General features: G+C 46.8%; 1 protein-coding gene across 14 annotated transcripts in view; it reads left to right on the top strand.

Moving 5' to 3' along the window:
• Nucleotides 1-22,766, top strand: part of PTPRN2 (protein tyrosine phosphatase receptor type N2) — a 724,029-nt gene that overhangs the window by 123,154 nt on the left and 578,109 nt on the right. For 3 of the 14 annotated variants that reach the window (XM_072763273.1, XM_072763270.1, XM_072763280.1), the window contains one exon: nt 22,455-22,630. The exons of the other annotated variants lie outside the window; for them this stretch is intronic. The gene's annotated coding sequence lies outside the window, so the exon portion shown is untranslated. The remainder of the gene's footprint in view (nt 1-22,454; nt 22,631-22,766) is intronic. 14 annotated transcript variants of the gene reach the window in all.

The following is a 22,766-nucleotide window of genomic DNA, read 5'->3' as shown; positions in this document are numbered from 1 at the left end:
CCTGATGAACATGGATGCAAATATTCTCAACAAGATACTAGCCAATAGGATCCAACAGTACATTAAGAAAATTATTCACCATGACCAAGTAGGATTTATTCCCGGGACACAAGGCTGGTTCAACACTCGTAAAACAGTGTGATTCATCATATCAGCAAGAGAAAAACCAAGAACCATATGATCCTCTCATTAGATGCAGAGAAAGCATTTGACAAAATACAGCATCCATTCCTGATCAAAACTCTTCAGAGTGTAGGGATAGAGGGAACATTCCTCAACATCTTAAAAGCCATCTACGAAAAGCCCACAGCAAATATCATTCTCACTGGGGAAGCACTGGGAGCCTTTCCCCTAAGATCAGGAACAAGACAGGGATGTCCACTCTCACCACTGCTGTTCAACATAGTTCTGGAAGTCCTAGCCTCAGCAATCAGACAACAAAAAGACATTAAAGGCATTCAAATTGGCAAAGATGTCAAACTCTCCCTCTTCGCCGATGACATGATACTCTACATAGAAAACCCAAAAGCCTCCACCCCAGGATTGCTAGAACTCATACAGCAATTTGGTAGCGTGGCAGGATACAAAATCAATGCCTAGAAGTCAGTGGCATTTCTATACACTAACAATGAGACTGAAGAAAGAGAAATTAAGGAGTTAATCCCATTTACAATTGCACCCAAAAGCATAAGATACCTAGGAATAAACCTAACCAAAGAGGTAAAGGATCTATACCCTAAAAACTATAGAACACTTCTGAAAGAAATTGAGGAAGACACAAAGAGATGGAAAAATATTCCATGCTCATGGATTGGCAGAATTAATATTGTGAAAATGTCACTGTTACCCAGGGCAATTTACACGTTTAATGCAGTCCCTATCAAAATACCATGGACTTTCTTCAGAGAGTTAGAACAAATTATTTTAAGATTTGTGTGGAATCAGAAAAGACCCCGAATAGCCAGGGGAATTTTAAAAAAGAAAACCATAGCTGGGGGCATCACAATGCCAGATTTCAGGTTGTACTACAAAGCTGTGGTCATCAAGACAGTGTGGTACTGGCACAAAAACAGACACATAGATCAATGGAACAGAATAGAGAACCCAGAAGTGGACCCTCAACTTTATGGTCAACTAATATTTGATAAAGGAGGAAAGACTATCCACTGGAAGAAAAACAGTCTCTTCAATAAATGGTGTTGGGAAAATTGGACATCCACATGCAGAAGAATGAAACTAGACCACTCTCTTGCACCATACACAAAGATAAACTCAAAATGGATGAAAGATCTAAATGTGAGACAAGAGTCCATCAGAATCCTAGAGGAGAACACAGGCAATACCCTTTTCGAACTCGGCCACAGTAACTTCTTGCAAGATACATCCACGAAGGCAAGAGAAACAAAAGCAAAAATGAACTATTGGGACTTCATCAAGATAAGAAGCTTTTGCACAGCAAAGGGTACAGTCAACAAAACTCAAAGACAACGTAAAGAATGGGAGAAGATACTCGCAAATGACGTATCAGATAAAGGGCTAGTTGCCAAGATCTATAAAGAACTTATTAAACTCAACAGTAAAGAAGCAAACAATCCAATCATGAAATGGGCAAAAGACATGAACAGAAATCTCACAGAGGAAGACATAGACATGGCCAACATGCACATGAGAAAATGCTCTGCATCACTGGCCATCAGGGAAATACAAATCAAAACCACAATGAGATACCACCTCACACCAGTGAGATTGGGGAAAATTAACAAGGCAGGAAACCACAAATGTTGGAGAGAATGTGGAGAAAAGGGAACCCTCTTACACTGTTGGTGGGAATGTGAACTGGTGCAGCCACTCTGGAAAACTGTGTGGAGGTTCCTCAAAGAGTTAAAAATAGACCTGCCCTATGACCCAGCAATTGCACTGCTGGGGATTTACCCCAAAGATACAGATGCAATGAAACGCCGGGACACCTGCACCCCAATGTTTATAGCAGCAATGGCCACAATAGCCAAACTGTGGAAGGAGCCTCGGTGTCCATCGAAAGATGAATGGATAAAGAAGATGTGGTCTATGTATACAATGGAATATTACTCAGCCATTAGAAACGACAAATACCCACCATTTGCTTCAACGTGGATGGAACTGAGGGTATGATGCTGAGTGAAGTAAGTCAATTGGAGAAGGACAAACATTATATGGTCTCATTCATTTGGGGAATATAAATAATAGTGAAAGGGAATAGAGGGGAAGGGAGAAGAAATGGGTAGGAAATATCAGAAAGGGAGACAGAACATAAAGACTCCTAACTCTGGGAAACGAACTAGGGGTGGTGTAAGGGGAGGAGGGCGGGGGTGGGGGTGAATGGGTGACGGGCACTGAGGGGGGCACTTGATGGGATGAGTACTGGGTGTTATTCTGTATGTTGGTAAATTGAACACCAATAAAAAATAAATTTATTATGAAAAAATTCCTCCTTTTCACTGTAATCCAATTGAAATTTTTATGCAAAGACCTGAGGTGAAATTATAGTATGCAGTGTATGTACTAACGTATCAGTAATTGGTAATGTGACTGGTGAGTGTGTATAACTGGTTTATTTTTATTCCAAAGCCTGGATGAAAATCTGAGCCACACAGGCTCAGTCGATACAGTTTTGTCACTCCAGCAATTAACTTGGATTCACTTAATTTTACCACAGGAGGACCTTGGCAGAATTGGGCATGTGGTTGCCTTCTGAAAGCTGCACAGGTTTTGGAAATTATAAGAAGATAATGGGTCAACTTTCTCTGTATGACTCTTTTTGGAACCTAGGGTACTTTATTTGTGAGGACCGAGGCCCCATTGGCCATGACACCTCTGTGACATGGCCATGCTGGGGACAGGGCCACAGCTCACTAACCAGAGATGGGGTGGGGATGGCCTCATTCCACTTATGGTCATGACAGATGCCCTTGCAGTGCATATGTCATGGTCGGGGATGCAGGGGAGGGAGGCGAGGGCCGTGTGGCAGGGATTATTTTTTTGGAAAGCCCGTTTGGTTGAGAATGAGGATCCCGTTTTCATGATTTACACAATCCCCAGTCTTTGGGAAGGGAAATCAGTGAGATTATGCCTACACGTGTGAATTGATTAGGCATGATACCCGTTAGGCCTCCTCTGCCTGGAAATATCTCTTTAATTGAAAGCATAAGACAGCTTTGCAAATAGGCCGAATCTCATTTGCCTTCTAGGAAGAGGGAGAACTCGAGCTGACTCTTCAGCTGGACGCTCCCACCCTTGGAAAGACGAGCTCAGGGTTTGTACTCTGAACAGAGCCCTTGAGGGACCAAAGGCGCAAAGGTCTGAGGGAATGCTTGGCAGCAGGACCACTGCCCCAAGGGTTGGTTTCCCGCCGGTGGTCTTTCCCGGGCTTCTGCTGCCTCTCCACGGGCTGTGCTGGGTCCCAGGTGAGCTCACTGCATTGTGAAGAGAAGCAAACAGTGGTATTTTGGGGGAGACGGTGCTGCTGCCTGTGGTCCTTGCTCACTTGCTATAGTGCTTGTATGCAGATGTGGCCAGAACCAGTTACAAGGTCGCTCTTCCCTTGGAGACATTTTCCTACGAAGTTTTTTAATTCCGGTGTAGTTGACGGACTGTGTCGCTGTGTTGGTTTCAGGCACGCGGTACAGGATTCAGCAACTCTACAGGGCACTCTGCTCCTCCTGGTGAGGGCTGCCTCCAACCCCGTCACCTGTTTCCTCCACCCCCACCGCTCCCCCTGCCGACCACCGACCACCGGGGTGTTCTCTGTAGCTAGAGTCTGTTTCTTGGTTTTCCTATCTTTCTCCCTCCTCCCCCCATCTCTCTCGCTCTTTCCTTTGCTCCTTTGTTTTATGAAATTCCACATATGAGTGAAATCATGTGGTATTTGTCTTTCTCTGACTGACTTATTTCACTTAGCACAATACCCTCTTGCTCCATCCGTGTAGTTGCAAATGGCAGGATCTCACTCTTCTTTATGGCCGAGCATAAATACTGCTCCTTGTAGATGATACACCACATCGTTCTCCATTCATCTATCAATAAACACTTGAGCTGCTTTCCTAGTTTGGCTGTTTTAAATACTGCTGCAGTAAACATAGGGGTGCATTTCCCCTTCAAGTTAGTGTTTTTCTGTGTTTTGCAGTAATACCCAGTCATGCAATTCCTGGATCACAAGGGTAGCTCTACTTCTAACTTTCTGAAGCCCCTCCTTCCTGTGCTCCACAGAGGCCACCCCACTTTACATCCCCACCAACAGTGCAGGAGGCTTCCTTCTTCTCTACATCTTCCCAACACCTGTTGTTCCTTGGCCATCCTGCCAGGTGCGAGGTGGGATCTCACTGTGGTTTTGGTCTGCATTTCCCTGAGGCTGAGAGATATTGAATGTCCGTGTGTCTCTTGGCCATCTGATGTCCTCTTTGGAGAATGTCTGTTCATGTCTTCTGTCCATTTTTAAACTGGATTATTTATTTTTATTTGAAGGTTTTTATTTGTTTATTCATGAGAGATAGAGAGAGAGAGAGAGGCAGAGACACAGGCAGAGGGAGAAGCAGGCTCCATGCAGGGAGCCTGATGTGGGACTCGATCCCGGGTCTCAAGGATCAGGCCCCAGGCCAGAGGCAGCGCTAAACCACTAAGCCACTGGGGCTGCCCTGGATTATTTATTTTTTTGGTGTTGAGATGTATCGCATATATATCTTAAATATTTTACTTATCCATTTTGACAGAGAAAGAGTATGAGAGAGAAGAAGCAGGGGGAGGGACAGAGGGAGAAGAAGGCTCCCTGTTGAGCAGGGGGCCTGATGTGGGGCTCTATCTAGAGTCTCTGGGATCACAACCTGAGCCGAAGGTAGATGCCCAACTGATTTAGTCACTCAGGTGTATCAAATTTTTATATATTTTGGGTACTTACCATTTATCTAGATATGTCATTGCAAATATCTTCTCCCATTCCATAGGTTGCCTTTTAGTTTGTTGATTGTTTCCTTTTTCTTTTGCTCTAGTTCCAACTTTATTTTTTGCTTTTGTTTCCCTTGCCTCAGGAGACCTTTCTAGAAAAATGTTACTATGGCTGATGTCAGAAATTACTGCCCATGCTCTATTCTAGGATTTTTATGGTTTCAGGTCTCACATTTAGATCTTTAATCCATTTTGAGTTCATTCTTATGTACAGTGAAAGACAATGGTTCAGTTTCACTCGTCTGCAGGTAGCCGTCCAGTTTCCCAACACCATTTGTTGAAAACACAATTTTTTTGCCATTGGACATTCTTGCCTCCTTTGTCACAGATTAATTGACCATATAATTGTGGGTTTATTCTGGGTTTTCTGGTCCATGGATTATGCACCTGTTTTTGTGCCAGTGCCATATTGTCTTGATGACCACAGCTCTGTATTATAATTTGAAGCCCAGAATTATAATACCTCCAGGATTGTTTTGTTTTGTTTTTTTTCAATATTGCTTTGGCTATTTGGGGTCTTTTGTGGTTCCATACACATTTTAGGATTGTTCTAGTTCTGTGAAAGATGATGTTAGTGTTTTAAAAGTGATTGCATTAAATCTAAACATTATTTGGGGCAGCGTAGACATTTTAACAATATTTGTTCTCTCAGTCTGTGAGCATGATATGCTTTTCCATTGTTTGTGACATCTTCAGTTTCCTTCATCAGCATTTTATAGTTTCAGAGTACAGGTCTTTCACCTCCTTGTTTAAGTTTATTTTTGGGTATTTTATTATTTCTGGTGCAATTGTAAATGAGTTTGTTTTTTAAATTTCTCTTTCTGCTGTTTCATTATTGTATATAGAAATGCAACAGATTTCTGTACATTAATTTTGTATCCTGTGACTTTACTAAATTCATTTATCAGTTCTAATAGATTTTTGGTGGAGTCTTTAGGGTTTTCTAGGTATAGTGTCAGGTCATCTGCAAGCAGTGAAAGTTTTACTTCTTCCTTACCAATTTGGATGCTTTTTAAATTTCTTTTTGTTGTCTAATTGCTTTGGCTAGGGCTTCCAGCACCATGTTGAATAAAAGTGGTGAGAGTGGACATCCCTGTTGTGTTCATCCTGTTGTGTTTTCCCCTTAGGGGGAAAGCTCTCAGTTTTCCCCTGTTGAGTGTGATGTTCACTGTGAGTTTTTCATAGATGGTCTTTATTATATTGAAATATGCTCCCTCTGGACCTGCTTTGTTGAGGATTTTTTTTTTATCATGAATGGATGTTTTACTTTGTCAAATGCTTTTTCTGCATCTATTTAAAAATGATCATATTTTTTTAATCTTTTCTCTTATTGCTGTGATGTATCACGTTGATTGTTTTGTGAATATTGAACCACCCTTGCATCCAGGGAATAAATCCCACTTAATTGTGGTGAATGATTTTTTTTTGAAGATTTTATCTGTTTATTCATGAGAGATACACAGAGACAGGAGAGATGTAGGCAGAGGGAGAAGCAGGCCCCATGCAGGGAGCCCGATGTGGGACTCGATTCCAAGACCCCAGGATCACACCCTTAGCTGAAGGCAGATGCCCAACTGCTGAACCACCCAGGCGTCCCATGGTGAATGGTTTTTCAAAATGCATTGTTGGATTTGATTTGCTAGTATTTTGTTGAAGATTTCTGCATCTATGTTCATCAGAGATATTGGCCTGTTCTATTTTTCTCTGGTGTCTTTATCTGGTTTTGGTGTCAGGGTAATGCTGGTCTCATAGAATGAATTTGGAAGTTTTCCTTCCTCTTGTAATTTTTGGAATAGTTTGAGAAGAATGGATATTACCTCTTCTTTATTTTTTTTTTTTATTACCTCTTCTTTAAATGTTTGATGGAATTCACCTGTGCAGCCATCTGGTTTTAGACCTTTGTTTGTTGGGAGATTTTTGATTACTGATTGAATTTCATTGCTGGCTATCAGTCTGTCAAATTTTTATTTCTTCCTGCTTCAGAGTTGGTTTGTTTCTAGGAATTTATCTATTTCTTCATAGAAATTCTACGTCAAATTGGGCGTATAATTTTTCATAATTATTACAATTGTATTTCTATGGTGTTGGTTGTTATTTTTCCTTTTCCATTTGTAGTTTTGAGTTCTCTCTCTTTCTCTCTCTCTCTCTTGTTTGTTTTTTGAGTCTGGCTATAAGTTTATTGGTTTTCTTTTTTTAAATAATAAATTTATTTTTTATTGGTGTTCAATTTGCCAACATACAGAATAATACCCAGTGCTCATCCCGTCAAGTGCCCCCCTCAGTGCCCGTCACCCATTCACCCCCACCCCCTGCCCTCCTCCCCTTCCACCACCCCTAGTTCGTTTCCCAGAGTTAGGAGTTTTTATGTTCTGTCTCCCTTTCTGATATTTCCCACACATTTCTTCTCCCTTCCCTTATATTCCCTTTCACTATTATTTATATTCCGCAAATGAATGAGAACATACAATGTTTGTCCTTCTCCAATTGACTTACTTCACTCAGCATAATACCCTCCAGTTCCATCCATGTTGAAGCAAATGGTGGGTATTTGTCGTTTCTAATGGCTGGGTAATATTCCACTGTATACATAAACCACATCTTCTTTATCCACAATAGCCAAACTGTGGAAGGAGCCTCGGTGTCTATCGAAAGATGAATGGATAAAGAAGATGTGGTTTATTGGTTTTCTTGATCTTTTCACAGAACTAGGGCCTGGATCCATTGACGTGTTCTATTGGTTTTTGTTTTTGTTTTTTTAGTTTCTTATTGTTTATTTCTGTCCAATCTTTATTATTTCCTTCAATCTGTTGGGCTTTTGTTTTTGTTTTGGACTTTATTTTTTTCCTAGCTCCTTTAGGTGTAAGATTAGGTTGTTTGAGATTTTTTCTTGCTTCTTGAGAGAGGCCTGCATTACTATGAACTTTCCTCTTAGAACAGCTTTTGCTGCAGCTCAAAGATTTTGGATCGTTGTGTTTTTATTTTCATTAGTTTTTATGTAATTTTTTATTTCTTTGTTTTCTTAGTAGACCCATTCATTGTTTAGTAGATATTATTTAACCTCCATGTACCTGTGGTCTTTCCAGATTTTTTTCTTGTGGTTGGTTTCTAGTTTTATAGTGGTCTGGTTAGAAAAGATGCATGATGTGACTTTGGTCTTTTTTAATTTGTTGACACTTGTTTTGTGGCCTAACATGTGGTCTATTCTGGAGAATGTTCCATCTGCTAATGAAAAGAATGTGTATTCTGTTTTAGGTTGGAATGTTCTGACTATATCTACTAAGTCAATCTGGTCCAGTGTGCCATCCGAAGGCACTGTTTCCTTGTTGATTTTCTGTTTGGATGATCATTCCGTTTATCTAAGTGGGGCATTACACTTCTCTATTACTGTATTTCTATGGATTACTTCCTTTGTTTTGTGTATTGGGGTTCTCCCCTGTTGATTGTATAAATATTTACAGTTGTATCTTCTTGTTGAATTGTCCCTTTTATTATTATACAGTGTCCTTCTTTGTGGAGATATTTTGGATGAAATTCTGTGCACGAGAGCATAACAATTAGCAACATATTGGGCTTTCAGTGAATCCCTGTTGAATAAATAACAGGTAGTAAAAATCTTTGACCGTTCATTATGAGGCTCTACAGAAGGTAGATTTTATGTTTGTCTATACTGGTGGGAAAGGTCTTCTCCTTCAAAAATAACCTTTGGAAAAGAGTCTACTCCTTGCTTCTACATTTGGAGATGGTAAAATAATAAAATGCTAAGCTTCCAAAGACATTATTTGCAATCTTAGAAATCTCTTGTTGGTGAATATTGGCAAACTAAAGCAATATAGTGGGCTTGTTAATTGTACTGTTTACTTGGAGCGCTCAAGACAAATATATCATTTTAATTCTGCCTGGCAGTACATTGCTGACTAGCCTGGCATGAAGTGGAAGCGGGAGTTCTGTGCGAATCAGTATCAATTCTTCAGGAATAATGAGGGAAAGAAAAAGCTGATGCTCATTTGACTTTCCACTTTAACAATGTTTTTGTGCAGCCCTGCATTTTTCTGAGTCTTAAGGGCTCCCCAGTGCCCTTGATACAGACTTCCTGCATCCACGGCGCGTAATTAAAGTAGAGAAGGGATGTTGGCTTGTTACAGTGTGTGTAATGTTTGCAAAACAGCTGTTTCTGAAATGGGGCCTCCTTGGCCAGAAGGGCTTCATGTTAAGAAAGATTCTTAGGCTTGTGCTGTCATCCTAGTGATGTCTCCAAGTGGTGGAAGTGCACAAAGATGCTCACTGGCAGTCGGTCATGGGAACCATGTTGCCCAGGACATGGGCTTTTAGCCCGGACAGTCTTTCCGTCAAAGCCCGGCAACGTTGCAGGTGTACTTGGATGCAGGGCTCAAATGGAGGGCTGTGCAAGCTGGCCAGAGAGGCGGAGTCGCTCATGGAACCAGAGCCAGACCATCCCTGCTCTGCCCCACGGTGCAGGACCTTTCCCAGGACCACCACGCTGACACTGGGCCAAGTGATCGCTAGTGATCAGTGGGGGTTACGGTGGCTGGAACTCTCCTGCTGGTTGTCAGTGGATACGGGTGTGAAAACCACTAACATTGGTTTAGGAGGGTGGGACTTAAACCATCAGAAACATTGAGAGTTAGTGTCCCGAGTCTCCTTTGGACTGCACTTTCTGTCTTGTATTCTAACTCGGAGATCCGAAGTGAGCATCTTTTCTGTGACTGGGTAAATTGTCATGCACTTTTCTAAGTTTGGATCAGCTTCCATCAATTTATCCTTTGCATGTTGAATGTTGTGGAGTATTCTCTGAGTGTTCCTTTAATGTATTTTGGCTGGTTCCATCTCCTCTCTGCGTCCCTTTCCTCACAACCACATCCCTCATTTATGTGGATGACTTTTTACTACTTCCTACAGCTGCACAACTAGTGTCCCTCAGATGAGGCTGTATCCATATTCACCAGGCCAGCTGTGTCTTCTCCAATTCCACTGGCCTTTGGTTCCAGTTTCACTTCCTATACTATGAGCTTTTACTTCTTTTCTTCACTCTCCTCTTTCTTGGTTGGTGCCCTCTTTCTGGGTGTCCATTCCTGCGAAGCATCCTGTGGTTTATCAGTGGAAGATAAGGAGCCAGCACACCTGCCTGCTTTGCGGGCTGTGTGTGAACAGGAAGAAGCAAGCACGGTGACCCATCACTGACGATCTATGGCAGGGGTGCCGTGACTGGCCATGGTACAGTACTGTTTGCACACGGTGATTTGTTGACTGAGGCCTCTCTCCATCTGGCGACTGTCCTGGCTTATATCCCTTGAGAAATGGAATGTGAACCACACTCTTGGGTGCTGGTGCTGGGTAGCTAAGCTCTGGTGACTGTGCGTTCTCAGCTGGTGGAGTGAGTATTGCCTTAGGCCCACTATCATAGAAGGGCCCCAACCTGGCTGATGACTGAGTGTAACTAAACTGTATACATATATCGACAGTCTCAGGACAGCTTTGATGTGTCATCAGGTTTGGGAGACATTGATGTATGGGATCTCATGTTCATGAAACCACTGGCAGAGTTGATCTGGAAGAGAAGAGAGCAAGAGCTCGGTGGACAGTGATTGCTGCTGGAGATGTCAGAGATGGAAATGACAGGAAAATGTGCTCCAGGGCGTGGCCCCAGAGGGCAGGTGCAGGAAATTCTAGCTCTTACAGCTGCAGCTCTTTGAGGTGACTGTCCAGCTCCTACGGATCATGTTCTCTCATTGAAGAGCCTCGTAGAGGCAGTTTCATAAGCTACTCTGAAGTCGCCTCTTGGTGACTAAGTCTAGGCTAAATCACCCGAATTAGTTTAATTTTCCTTAAGACTTTTCTCATTTATCAGGCAAGGAGCCTGGTGGAGGGTCTTTGATGCAGGGTGTCCCCATGTGTGGGATGGCGATGAGCACTGGAGGGTGGGGAAGAAGTTGGCAGAAATAATTCTGACGTGGGAACTGGCCTGTGATTTGTGTTGAGAAAATAGGGCAGTGTTGTCTTTACTGCTTCTGGAATTGGTACGGGGAGCTTGGTTCCTGCTTCACGGAGTCGGAGAATGAATCTCCTGGACAACAGAGAGTCAGTAAAGCAATAGAGGTTTATTAAGCAGAGAGAGCTCTCAGGAGTGAGCAGGGTCCCGACACAGTTGCCACCAAGGGCTTGTAGGGTCAGTCTTTTATAGGAGACTGACGGGGGACTGGTAAACTTCTTATCAACATCGGGGTGGGATCTAGAACAAACACGTTGGGCTTGTAACAAACAAGATGGGTCTTTGTAAATATGCTGAGCGCAAACAAGGGCTTCCTGTCTCCTCCATAACATTTATTCTCTACATCTGAGGTCTCTGTGATCACTTAGGAGCTCTAAAAGGGGGAGACTCCCTAACACTGTGGCGCTGGGGAGCCAGGTTTATTTTTCTGTTTTTACTGTCTTATCTCTGTTTCCTTGGGATAGGTAGGAGCCTGACTCTGGGCCTTTTGGTGTCCTTGGGGCTTATGGGAGCCCACAGATTTCTGGAAGCCTGACTTTGTGCCTTCCCCTTATCTTTCCCTGCCTTGCCCTATTTGCCCCTAATTCATCCCTACATCAGAATCACTCGGGGAGGTTTTAATGAAGCTGGCACTGAGGCTGCCCCCAGACCAAAGACGGAGAACCTATGGAGGTGGGACCCAGGTGGCTGGTGTGTGCAGCTGGGGCTGAGGAGCATGGTGGAGGCTTTGGGGGCCAGCGTGTGGGGCCTGGGGGATCCCCCAGACCCTGCGGCAAAGCACTGGTCGTCTACCCAGCTACAGCAGGTGGGTTTCTTGGGTCGATGTGCTGGAGGATTTTGTTGTTTGGCTCTCATTCATTGGGTTTCCAGCTGTTTGCCAATGTGGTTGAGCGGTCAGAGGGTAATCAGAGAGACAGATGAATTAGGAAAGATGAAGTGGAAAGTGCAGGTTATAGCCATGCAACCAGTTGGGAAAGTAGACTGAGCTGCTTGGCTTCTGTTGCATGGAATTATGTCCAGAGCACCCCCCTCCATTTCAGTCCAGGCCAGAGGGTCTCTTTCTTGTCCCTCAAATGTGGATGACTAATAACGTTCTCCTCCAGCAAGCTGGTGGCTATTCGTCAGTGTGATGGATTTGGGAAGGATGGATATTGCACTGTAAGGCTGTCCCTGGTGGATGCCTTGCCCATCCCCCCGACCTGCTTTCCACCGCCCTTTGCCGTGCTGGTGGGAGCCCCTGAAGCAGCGACCATGTCGGTGTGGCCTGGGCAGGGGAGCAGTGCAGTGTGGACAAGCGTGCTGCACTTCAGACCTCACGGTGAAGGCTTTTTTGGCCAGAGAAAGGGGGTAGCTTATTCTCACGGAGGATCCTCAGTGGGTGGTTCTGATGCGTTACTTACAGTGGAGCCAGGAGAATGCCGCATCTCTTCTGCAGTCCTTTTGCTCACACATGCAATTACTGGAGTGAAATTTGGTCTTGGAGGATGTGATGAGATTCTATTTTAAGGTTAATTCTCTCTGTGGTGAAGCCTGAATGGCCGTTGTTAACACCCTGCTACCCTCCCGGATCTGTCCTTTTGGGCTCAATGCCTCAACCCGTTACCTTCTTTTAAATTTCTCCCAGGTGATCACCCCAGTCAGCTCCTTCGTCTTACCCTCGGGGTTCAGGGCTGCCCACCTGACTTATGCGTGGCTGTGCGGGTTGCCTCTCTGCTCAGGGGTGGGCGGCAAGTTACTGGTCCCTGCAGGCCTCGCTCTTAACAGAGCACTCTGGCATCCTGCATCACGCCAGATTTGCTGGAACATGGCTTATAGCCCTGCACACAGTAGGGGGTGGGAGGGAGTAGGGGGTAGTGGAGGCTGGGGCCCTGACTTCAGGGTCAGGTGCAGCCAGGCAGAGGAGGGAAGTGTCAGGAGCAGCAGGTCCTTATGGGTGCAGCACTGGCTGAGCCTGACAGGCAAACTCCCAAGTTCTCAGGTGGCCTTACCCCTCACGTAGGGCTCAGGGATGAAGAAGAACCTTGTGCACCCTGAGCTAGTAACTCATCTGAGCTTTCTGTGGGAAGAATCTCCTCACTCGCTGCTGCGGTGACCAGGGGTGCTCCAGCTGTGGCCCTGGCCTTGGACATGCTGCGGGTGCGCAGGCTGGAAATGACAGAGGCGTGGTCGTTGCCCCTTCATCAGCCTCAGGTCTGGATCGGGCAGGAGGAGGGGGGCAGCCAACCAGATGCACGTTAGGCTCATTTACATCATGTTTGCTCAGAGGTGATGTTTTATTTCAGGTTTGTGTGTATTGTGTTCGGAGGCTAAGTGAGCTGCATATTTATAGGCACTGAGCAGCTGGGCTCCCCTCCTCTGTCTCCTACCCCCTACAACTTGTTACAAACAAGAGACAAAGGGTGGTTTTGATCCTGAGCTACGCTTTAGGTGCAAATTTGTCTGTCTTGCTGTGGATTATCCACTAGGTCTTCAGCTAGCTGTCGATCTCTTAGATTGCAGTAAGAAAGCAGATGAATGCTCTGTGGGCCTTGGAGAAGCAATTGCCCTTGCGGGGAGGCCTGAGACCCATGGAGTTGTTGATGGGCCTCCCCTGGGTCTGGGCGCCTGTGAGCCCATGTCGTGTGCATAGCACCCTCAGGAGATGGGGCCATGGTCTTCCTGGGTTGCAGACTCCCTTACCCAGGGTCACACAGACACTGTCCAGGCTGGCTGTGCGCCCCCCAGGAGCTCTGCCCTGACCTCCAGGGCAGCGAGAGAGCCTGTCCCCTTGGGGGGGGGGGCGGGGGCGGGCAGCTGAAACTCTGTGGGGAATCCTGACCTCTGTGGGTGAGGCTGGAACCTTGGGTGGTCCCGACCTTGGGTGGGGGGTGCCGACCTCTGGGGAGAGCTCAGCTTCCAAGGGAGCCTTGACCCCAGAAGGCTCCTAAGCTCAGGGCAGCTCCTCACCTTGGGCTCCTGGAGGGGCAGCAGGAGCTGGGGGGTGGTTTTTCCACCCAGTTGACTGTTGGCTGAGTTTTCCAACATGAGGTACAGAGTGCTCTGAATGTCAGGGGAGTGAATCTGTGTTATCTCCTGACAGCAGCCCTTTTTAGCAGGGCGATCACATCTCAGGGACCAAGAGGGGCTCTCCTCAGGCTCCCTTGGGCCTGCACCTGGCATAGATCCAAGGGTGATGGCAGTGGGTGTCCAGGCAGCCTTGCTGTTCTATTGGGGACACGAGTGCATTGGGAGGGAGCAGCCAAGCGGCTAGGGACACCTGGGGGCTTGGCCCACACTCTTGGCAGCAGAGGAAGCTTGGCCTGCAGCAGGCTGACTGACTGCCATGTCTTGCCCATGATCTTCTGATGCCTCGGTCCTTGGAGAATGCCCAACATCTGCCAGCCTTGCATAAAAAGCAGTGCCTGTATTTTTAAGAATAATGAGCTTCCTGGTACCAGATAGGATTGTTTTATTAACAGACAATACACTAATGAGTTGCTGGTCTTTTGGCCTGAAAATAGTGGCTTTTAGATGCTATTTAGAGTTGTTGACAAATGCGAGGTTCCTAACAGCTGCTACGGCAGGACACTGTGGGGGCCCCTGGGGTGTGAAGTATGAGCTGACCCATTCATGGCCACACTTGCACATTCAGTGGCTGCAAACCACCGTTGCTGTTGACTGAGGTCTCGTGGGCACAGACCTAGCTGGAAGCTGCCCTGCCCTTGGCCTCGTGGTTCTGGGCATCTGGGCCTGGTCCCAGGCAGGCTCAGGGCTGAGGACGTGTGGCGAGGGGTCGGGGAGCACATTCCTCACAGAGCACTCCTGCCAAGCTGTTCCAGCCCAACTTTGGGTAAGCCTAAGGAAGTGTGACCTTGAAACCCAAGCCTGTAAGAGGCTTTGTGGATGACTCAACCAGTTTGAAGTGGTTTCTTGAGGATGTCGAGGACTGGCATCAGCCTCCAGTATGAGGTCTGACCCCTGGCCCCACGAGGGCCGTGCAAGCCTGGCAGGCTGCTCAATAGTGAGCACAGCAGCTGTGGCTTCTTATCCCATATGTGCTGTTTGGAGGAACGATGACAAGGGGTGACTTTTCAGGACATGAAAACCTCTCTGGGAAGGTGGAGCCATGAGAGACCCAGAGCCAAGAGAAGTACGGTTCTGATTTCAGGGTTATAACCATGGGCTTTCAGATGTCCTCATGCAGGGTTAGGAAGAAACACCTCCCCCTCCCAATGGAAAAAGCTCCAAAGAAATGCAGGAGGCAAGAATAAAGTTGAGTTTTCATTGTAGTGTACATGTTGTTGGCTGGCTTACCACCAACTCCACAAACTACTGAATGTTTGCTCTATGGAAAGGTTATGCTGAATGCTGCGGAAATCAAGGAGACAAATGCGGTCTCGGGAGAGCCCACAACAGTGAGGAGAAGATGGTCTTGTGTGTACGAGGACAGCCCAGGCTGCCAAATCGCTGAGGCATGACACCATGCAAATGGCTTCTCACACACATTCCTTGTCTCAAAGGCCCCACACCATCACGTGGGGACCTGATGACCCAGGATGGTCACATGCCTTTTCTGTACTCCGTGTGTCTCTTCTTAGAAGGACACAAGTCATTGCATCCTGGGCCCACCCTAAATCTAGGGTGGTTGCATCTTGAGATGCTTGACTAATACCAACTGCAAGCACCCTGCTTCCAAGTGAGGTCATGTTCTAAGGTTCTGATTGAACACAAATTTTGTGGGGACCCTATTCAACCCATCACAGGACCTTCTTCAACCCATCACAGGACCCTCTTCCCAAAGGAGTAAAGAGCCACTGACATTTCTGTTCTCACTTTAGGTTTAAGGACACAGATACTTGGAGAGGATGGTCTTGCTCGGAGCCTTCAGCCTGTTTGGGAGCTTCTGCCGTTTATTGTCCACAGTGCATCCCAGGGCCGAGGAGCCCTTGCTGGAACTGGAAGTCAGAGGGCATCTACTCCATCACTTCCGCTCTGTAGGAGTAGGGAAACTCGTTAGTCTAGGATTACCTGGCAGGACAGTGATGGAGTCTGGTGTTCTGATTTGTGCTTGTTTGATCCTGCTTCTACCCCAGGGGACAACACCCATGTTCTCATCATTGTATTAGGGTGATGCTCTGATTTTGGGAAGTGAACTATAGAAAGAAGATGGCATGCTGGGCTGGGAGTGCCCCCCAGAACACGCCTGAAGGTGGGAGGGGTGGGCCAAGGTGATTTGGCAGTGGGCTGTGTTTTTCTTAAATGATGCTGGATGGGTAAGGTATCCAAAGACCTTGGCAGTCATCAGCAAAAGCACTCCAATTATGCTTGCAGCCTCCAGGGGAGGTCCAAGATGAAATTTGGATCCTGAACCTAGTCAGAAGACTTCTCAGGTGGGCATCTGGAGTGGTGGAAACCATGTAGACACGCTCCCCATCCTCAGGAAGCTCTGGGAAACTAGTGCATGGCATCTACTCAAAAAGGCAACAGCTTTCTTTCTTCTTAAAACTGGATTTTTTGACAGGCGATGTCAACACATTTTTCTCAGCTCTTGACTTCAGTTCTTAAAATATTTCTCAGATCCTGCAGGAAATGTTCTGAATGTCTGTACCTCTACAAGAGCCCCTCTTTGTCCCCAGCACTGGCTTTGGAGGAGCCCTGAGCCATCAGCTCGCCAAGCCCCTGCCCTTAGGCAGGTGAGGAAAAAAGCCAGCCAGATGTTACCTGTTCCTGAGACCTCCAGGGCCGTCCTTGACCTTCTGTTCTGCTCAGAGGATTAACTTGTGATGCTTCCTAAACTCTTGTGCACAGCCTGGTCTCAACAGCTTGAACAGTTCCCTCTGGGCCTTTTCCAAAGTATGGAAGATGGCAGCAAGGGCAGCTGCAGGAGAACCTGCCTGACTTTGGTTGGTTTGGTTTTAGCTGTGAGCTGCCATTTTCTTTTGTGTGAATGATGGTCTGTGGCTGTCCCCACATTGCACCTGGATGAGGCCTCGGTCCTAAGGATGAGGGATTGCTGTCAGCCTAACATGTGGCAGCAACTAGAGAACATATGCCTGCCCTGCTGCCCATCCCCATCCAGCCCAGCTTGTGTCCAGCCTCCCACTGCTCAGAAAGGGAGAGCGCTGCCCACGGTCCCGCAGCTGAATCGTGGCAGAAGCCAGCTAAGAAATGGAGCCCTGTGTGTGGTCTTCTCACACACCCAGGTGTCTCCTCCTAGGCCCTTTGACAGGTTTTCTTGCTGGTGACTCCTAGCCAGCAGTGCTCATAGCCAAGGGATGTGGGGACCATGTTAAACATATCTAACCAACGGGCAGGCACATGAACCCTCTCTGCAGGAATGATGGGCAGGCTCTGGTCAGTGCCCCTCCGTGGGGTGACACACAACACATCCCCTTCTCAGGTGTGGGTGACTTGTGTGGAGGTCGGCCAGTTTTTCTGCCTTGCTGGTGTGGCCTTGGTCATTTCTTCAGAAGCCACAGCAGTGCGAAGGTGCCAGGCCTGGCTGGAGGCAGAGCTCGGGTTCGAGTCATAGGCGCATCAGCGCCCAGCCTGGGTCAGTGGCCCTGAGTCAGGAAGAGGTGGAGTGTATGATCTGTGCATGTTTCTGCACTTACCTCACCAGGCCCAGGAATCCCTAATCATGGGCAGAGTGGTTGGTTTCCAGCTATGGATTTTGCCCGGCCAGTCCTGAAGATCTCCCATTTTCAAGAGTCCCCTTTGACCATGCAGCAGGCCTGGGTGAGCCCTCACCTCTTCAGGGCCAGAGAGGTATTTTCAGGGCCACCACAGGTTTTGTTAACTCGAAGGGATTGTTGCTTGCAGAATGAATCTGGGGGGTAGAGGTTTGGAGGAGAAGCTGGTTGCTTACACATAGCCTTCCCTTCATTTCCTGCCATTTCGTTGTCTTGGGAGTTGCATGAGCCAAGAGGAGTCGTCATGCCAGCACTAAGTGGAGTGATTCTCAGTCGCATTAGTGAGGCAATGAGGCAAGATCAGAGTCTTTGGTTTTGTCATTTGTGGTTTTGCTCATTCTCAAGTGCCTTCCAGGTGTCAGGTACCCTGTTGGTCTGTGTGGTGACCCTGACATCGCCATCCAGCCAGAGCTGCTGAGGGACCAGGCCAGACATCTCAGTTCTGACTGTGGACAGAGGATGTGGCCCTGGGCAGCACAGTAGCCAGCTGGTGGGCCACTGCTTCTTGAGGGAAGCAAGCTCTGCACACTGTCCAGAGAGCAGGTATTGGCCTGAGCACAGGCCAGTGTATGTGAGTGCAGAGGGTGGACACTGAGATGAGGCCCGGTGGGTGGGAAGGAGAGTTTGAGTCAGGTGCTACCCCTGCAGGAGGCCTGGAGGATGGAAATAGTCCCCTAGGGCCAGAGAGTAAACCTAGGATGTTCATCCACTTGTGGAGATGCCACCCATTCACTGTAAGATGGGAATTCTGAGTAAGGATGTGTAGCTTCTGAGCGCTGTGATAATTAAGACTGCATGGTGAGGGAGATAGGATGATTACCTTTTGATGCCTTTCTCTTTTTTACTTAAAGAGGGTAAAGTGATTGCTAGAATGGGTGGTGAATATGGAGATTACCTCTGTATCTTCTAAAATAACATTGTTAGAATTCCAAACTGTCTTTCGTATCTATAGGAATATACAAACAGATGTACATATTACTGAGGAAGTCCAGTGTTTATGCCAGCCGTATTTTATGTAAACATATTTGACTTTCGGGACACCTGCCCAGCTCAGTGGGTGGAGTGGGAGATGCTTGATCCCGGGGTTGTGAGTTTGAGCCCCACATTGGGTATAGAGATGACTTAAAATCTTAAACAAAACACAAAAAACACTTTTCACCTTTGATCAAAATCTGAAATTTTAATCTGACTCCCCTTCTTCCTCCATCTTTTATATTATCACCATAGTCAAACTGCAAAGACCTGGTTATATGTTCAAGTGTAGTTCAGCAAACACAGGGGAAACATTTATATTCTGCAGTTACCTTTTCTTATCATTTAGACTTTTTTTGAGGCCACCGAATTACCCATTTAATTTTGACATATATAGTAATAAGTATCATTTTGCAGAAATAAGTAATAAATATCCACTTCCTCCCAATTTCACTCAAAAGGAGAAGAGCTTCATGTAAGATGTTGATGAACAGGGTAGCCCAGGTGCCTCAGTGGTTTAGTGCCGCCTTTTAGCCCAGGGCATGATCCTGGAGACCCGGGATCGAGTCTCACATCAGGCTCCCTGCATGGAGCCTGCTTCTCCCTCTGCCTCTCTCTCGGTGTCTCTCATGAATAAATAAATAAAATCTTAAAAAAAAAAAAAAGATGCTGATGAATGGTTTTCACAGAGGGGAGGCCTATGGGCTCCTGCCCTCAGGGACTGATTGCTGCTGCTTTTTAAAATTCTATTTGAAGCGTTCCACTATAGAGGGAGCTACTCTAATCCAAGCTACCTTAACATGGTGTGGCCTAGGAAGAGGAAAATTGTGCTTTATTCCTTTCGTTTATTAAAAATATGTATAAACATATTCTTATTCATTTTTTCATTATTTTATTATTATTTTATGATGCCTCTGATGGTATTTTGCTTTCAATCCCAAAGATACTGTAAGGATGTGTTTTGGTTTCAGCCTGGGAGTATTTCCATCTGGTATAGGAGACCACCAGATGTCACTGTAACTGAACGAATAAAATCTCATCGTGTTGGTGCCTTTGTCATTCTGTCTACGCATGTTTCTTTCCTGTTCCGACTTCTCGGCGAGGAACAGCTCTAGGGAGCATGCATACACGTCCTCATGGCCGCTAGTTTGTGGATGTTGTGGGAGACATCTTGCTTTCATGCTCTTGAAGGCTTGTTTCTTAATAAATGCATTGTGAATTTGTTCTCCGTTCCTCTCAGCAATGTGATATTTTAGGATCAAGGTTTTGTTGAACCATGAGCACTGGCTCCCAGGTCAGGGTCATGGTGGGTGCTGTGCCTGGGCTTTTGGGGATCTTTGGTCTTACTCTGGGCCTAGGACCCAGAAGGTTGAGCTCATCCCAAGTCTGAGAGCTCTGGGGGGCTGATGGGGAGGGCTGAGGGTGTGCACTTATGTGCTTTCTGGGGCCAGTGGCAGAGTGTTACCTGTGGGCAAGGACATGTGCACTGTGTACTTTGTCCATTCTGTGTCTGTAACAGTGTCTGCAAAGTTGAGCAAAATCCCTTTGCCTAAAGTCCCGTCTGTGCCTTTCTGAAGCTTTGCTGTCCACGGTGTCTGATAGCAGGCGACAGAGACAAACCTGTAATGGAAACAAAAACCAGGAATGTGGTTTGAGTACAAAAGGTGGCACAGAACCGAGGTTAGAAAGTGCAGCAGGACGGCGAGGGGAGAAAGTGACCTTTCAAGGGTGTGTAGACAGGACTGCCCTGGACAGGACTGCCCTGTCACTGGAGAAGGTAAAGGTTCTTTCACATGTGTGTCTCATCATCTGCAGCCAGGACACAGTGTGTTTCTGCCTCCCAACTGGGAAGGTGCTCAGTTTCCCCAACAGAGCCTCCACAGTCAGATGAGTTCTACCTTTTTAAGATGGAAAGGAATACAGATTTGGTTGAGGTCAGAAAAGCTCATGCAGAGAATAGCAGATGCTGTAGAACTAGCTAAATCCTGCTTTGCAGCAGGGAGAATTGTGTAGGTAAAATACTGTTCATTAGAAAAACTCTTGAAAGTTGTTTGCTGCCTGCCAATTTTGGAGGCAAGCCCGCAGCACATCGAGTCTCTAGGCAGGTGGGTGGTGAGAAGCATTCCCTAGAGGCCTGTCCTGGAGCTGCAAGCTTTTCAGGTGCTCTCAATAAGGAGACCTCAGCCCGTCGGAGTCAAGCCCAGAATGCTGGTTTGCAACCCAGTGAAAGATTTGGAGGTTTTACTCCAGGCCATGCAAACTGTGGCCACATCTGCTCAGCTCCCACTGTCTGCTCTGCCAGAGGGACGTGGGACAGGCGCACCCCCAGAGAGAGGGCTCATGGCGCCCTTCTGGGCAGAGAATGCAGGGCCACAACATAGTGCCCTGCCGCTCGAACAGGGACAGGTCCCGCTAGGTGGTCAGGGCAGCAGTGGGATGTTGGATGTCCTGCGGCAGAAACTCTGTGTAGGGAATACAGCCAACAGGTGCCTGGAGCAGGGCCTCCTGGGGGGATCTGGACATGTCTTCATCCGAAACCTCAGGCCTGTCTGTTGCCCAGGGACAGTGGCAGCAGCGTCAGCAGGTGCAGGAGGGACTCTTCCTTGGGAGACTGAAGATTATGGATTGTGTTCTGTCCTCGGGCCCGCTGTCGGGCTGTCATCGCTCTGATGGGATAAAGTACCTCTAGTGGTGGCTCCTGTGTGTGCTTTTGGCTCACAGCATTGCTTGTAGAACATCCTAAGTTCTCCTTTGGTGACTCATCTTGACCTGCTTTGTAGAAACTCCCGTTTTATTTTTCATTGTGCTATTAGTTATCTACGACTCTCCCAGCCCCAGTGTTGGGGCATCGCATTTATAGTGAGTAAAACTGATGTTTAAAATCTTTGGTGGGGGGACGCCTGGGTGGCTCAGCGGTTTGGCGCCTGCCTTCGGTACAGGCGTGATCCTGGAGACCTGGGATCGAGTCCCATGTTGGGCTCCCTGCATGGAGCCTGCTTCTCTCTTTCTGCCTCTTCTCTCTGCCTGTGTCTCTGCCTCTCTCTCTGTGTCTCTCATGAATAAATAAAATCTTAAAAAAAAAATCTTTGGTGGGGGTGATAGTACACTCGGATTAAGTGACTTTTGTAAAATTGACTTTTCTTATTGTTCCAGTGGCACCTGTCATTCTGGAAGGTCTAGAGGACTGACATGATCAATTAGACGTAGGTCACTGTGGGCTCTCCCCCGTCCCTCCGGGTTTTGTTCCTGTTTTCCCATGTGTCTCGTCTATACTTCTCGGGCGGGTGCAGGAGTACTCACAAATGTGAAGTCACAGTGAACTTGGTGACTCTTTTTTTTTTTTTTTTTAATTTTTTTATTTATTTATGATAGTCACAGAGAGAGAGAGAGAGAGAGAGGCAGAGACATAGGTGGAGGGAGAAGCAGGCTCCATGCACCGGGAGCCTGATGTGGGATTCGATCCCGAGTCTCCAGGATCACGCCCTGGGCCAAAGGCAGGCGCCAAACCGCTGCGCCACCCAGGGATCCCGAACTTGGTGACTCTTACCTGCATTTTAAATGGTCTTACATTGATTAGTTGAATTGTTATGTTAACCTAAGAGGTAAGGCAAATACCTTTCAATTTGCTCCCTTTCAATTATTGCTGATTTTTTCCGAAGTTCATTGTCCTAGAATCAGAATTTCAGAACTGGGAGGATCCAAAAGATGTCTCAATTCTGTGGCACTCTCAGGTGTGGTTCCTGACCTGTTCCCATCGCCCACTGCTGTCACTCCAGGCCACCCGTAGGTGAATGTGTTGTGGTGAATAAACTCTCTCTCTCTCTCAGGAGTTTGAGCTTCATAGGAGCTTGCTGTGGCCACAGGTTCTCAGAACTGCTGCCCGGGAGAGCCCAGTCTGTCTGCGTGTTGCCGTCCGTCCTTGTGCACAACCAGGCAGGAGGGGGCTCTTCTTGGTTACGCTGCTGTCGGGCTGTCATGCTGGAATTACTTTTTTAAAAAACTGGTATGAAAAAGGAAATTCCCTAACAGGTGTTTTTGTGTGATTTGTTCCATTAGCACAAAAGGCTGCTTCCCCTGTTTTGCTTGGGAGGCCCTTTGAGCACCATTGCTGGGCAGGCCTGTTCCTGTTATGGGCCTGG

The sequence above is a fragment of the Vulpes vulpes genome, chromosome 7 (genome assembly GCF_048418805.1).
Source record: "Vulpes vulpes isolate BD-2025 chromosome 7, VulVul3, whole genome shotgun sequence".
NCBI lineage: Eukaryota > Metazoa > Chordata > Mammalia > Carnivora > Canidae > Vulpes > Vulpes vulpes.
This window is presented reverse-complemented; position numbering and strand designations above follow the sequence as displayed.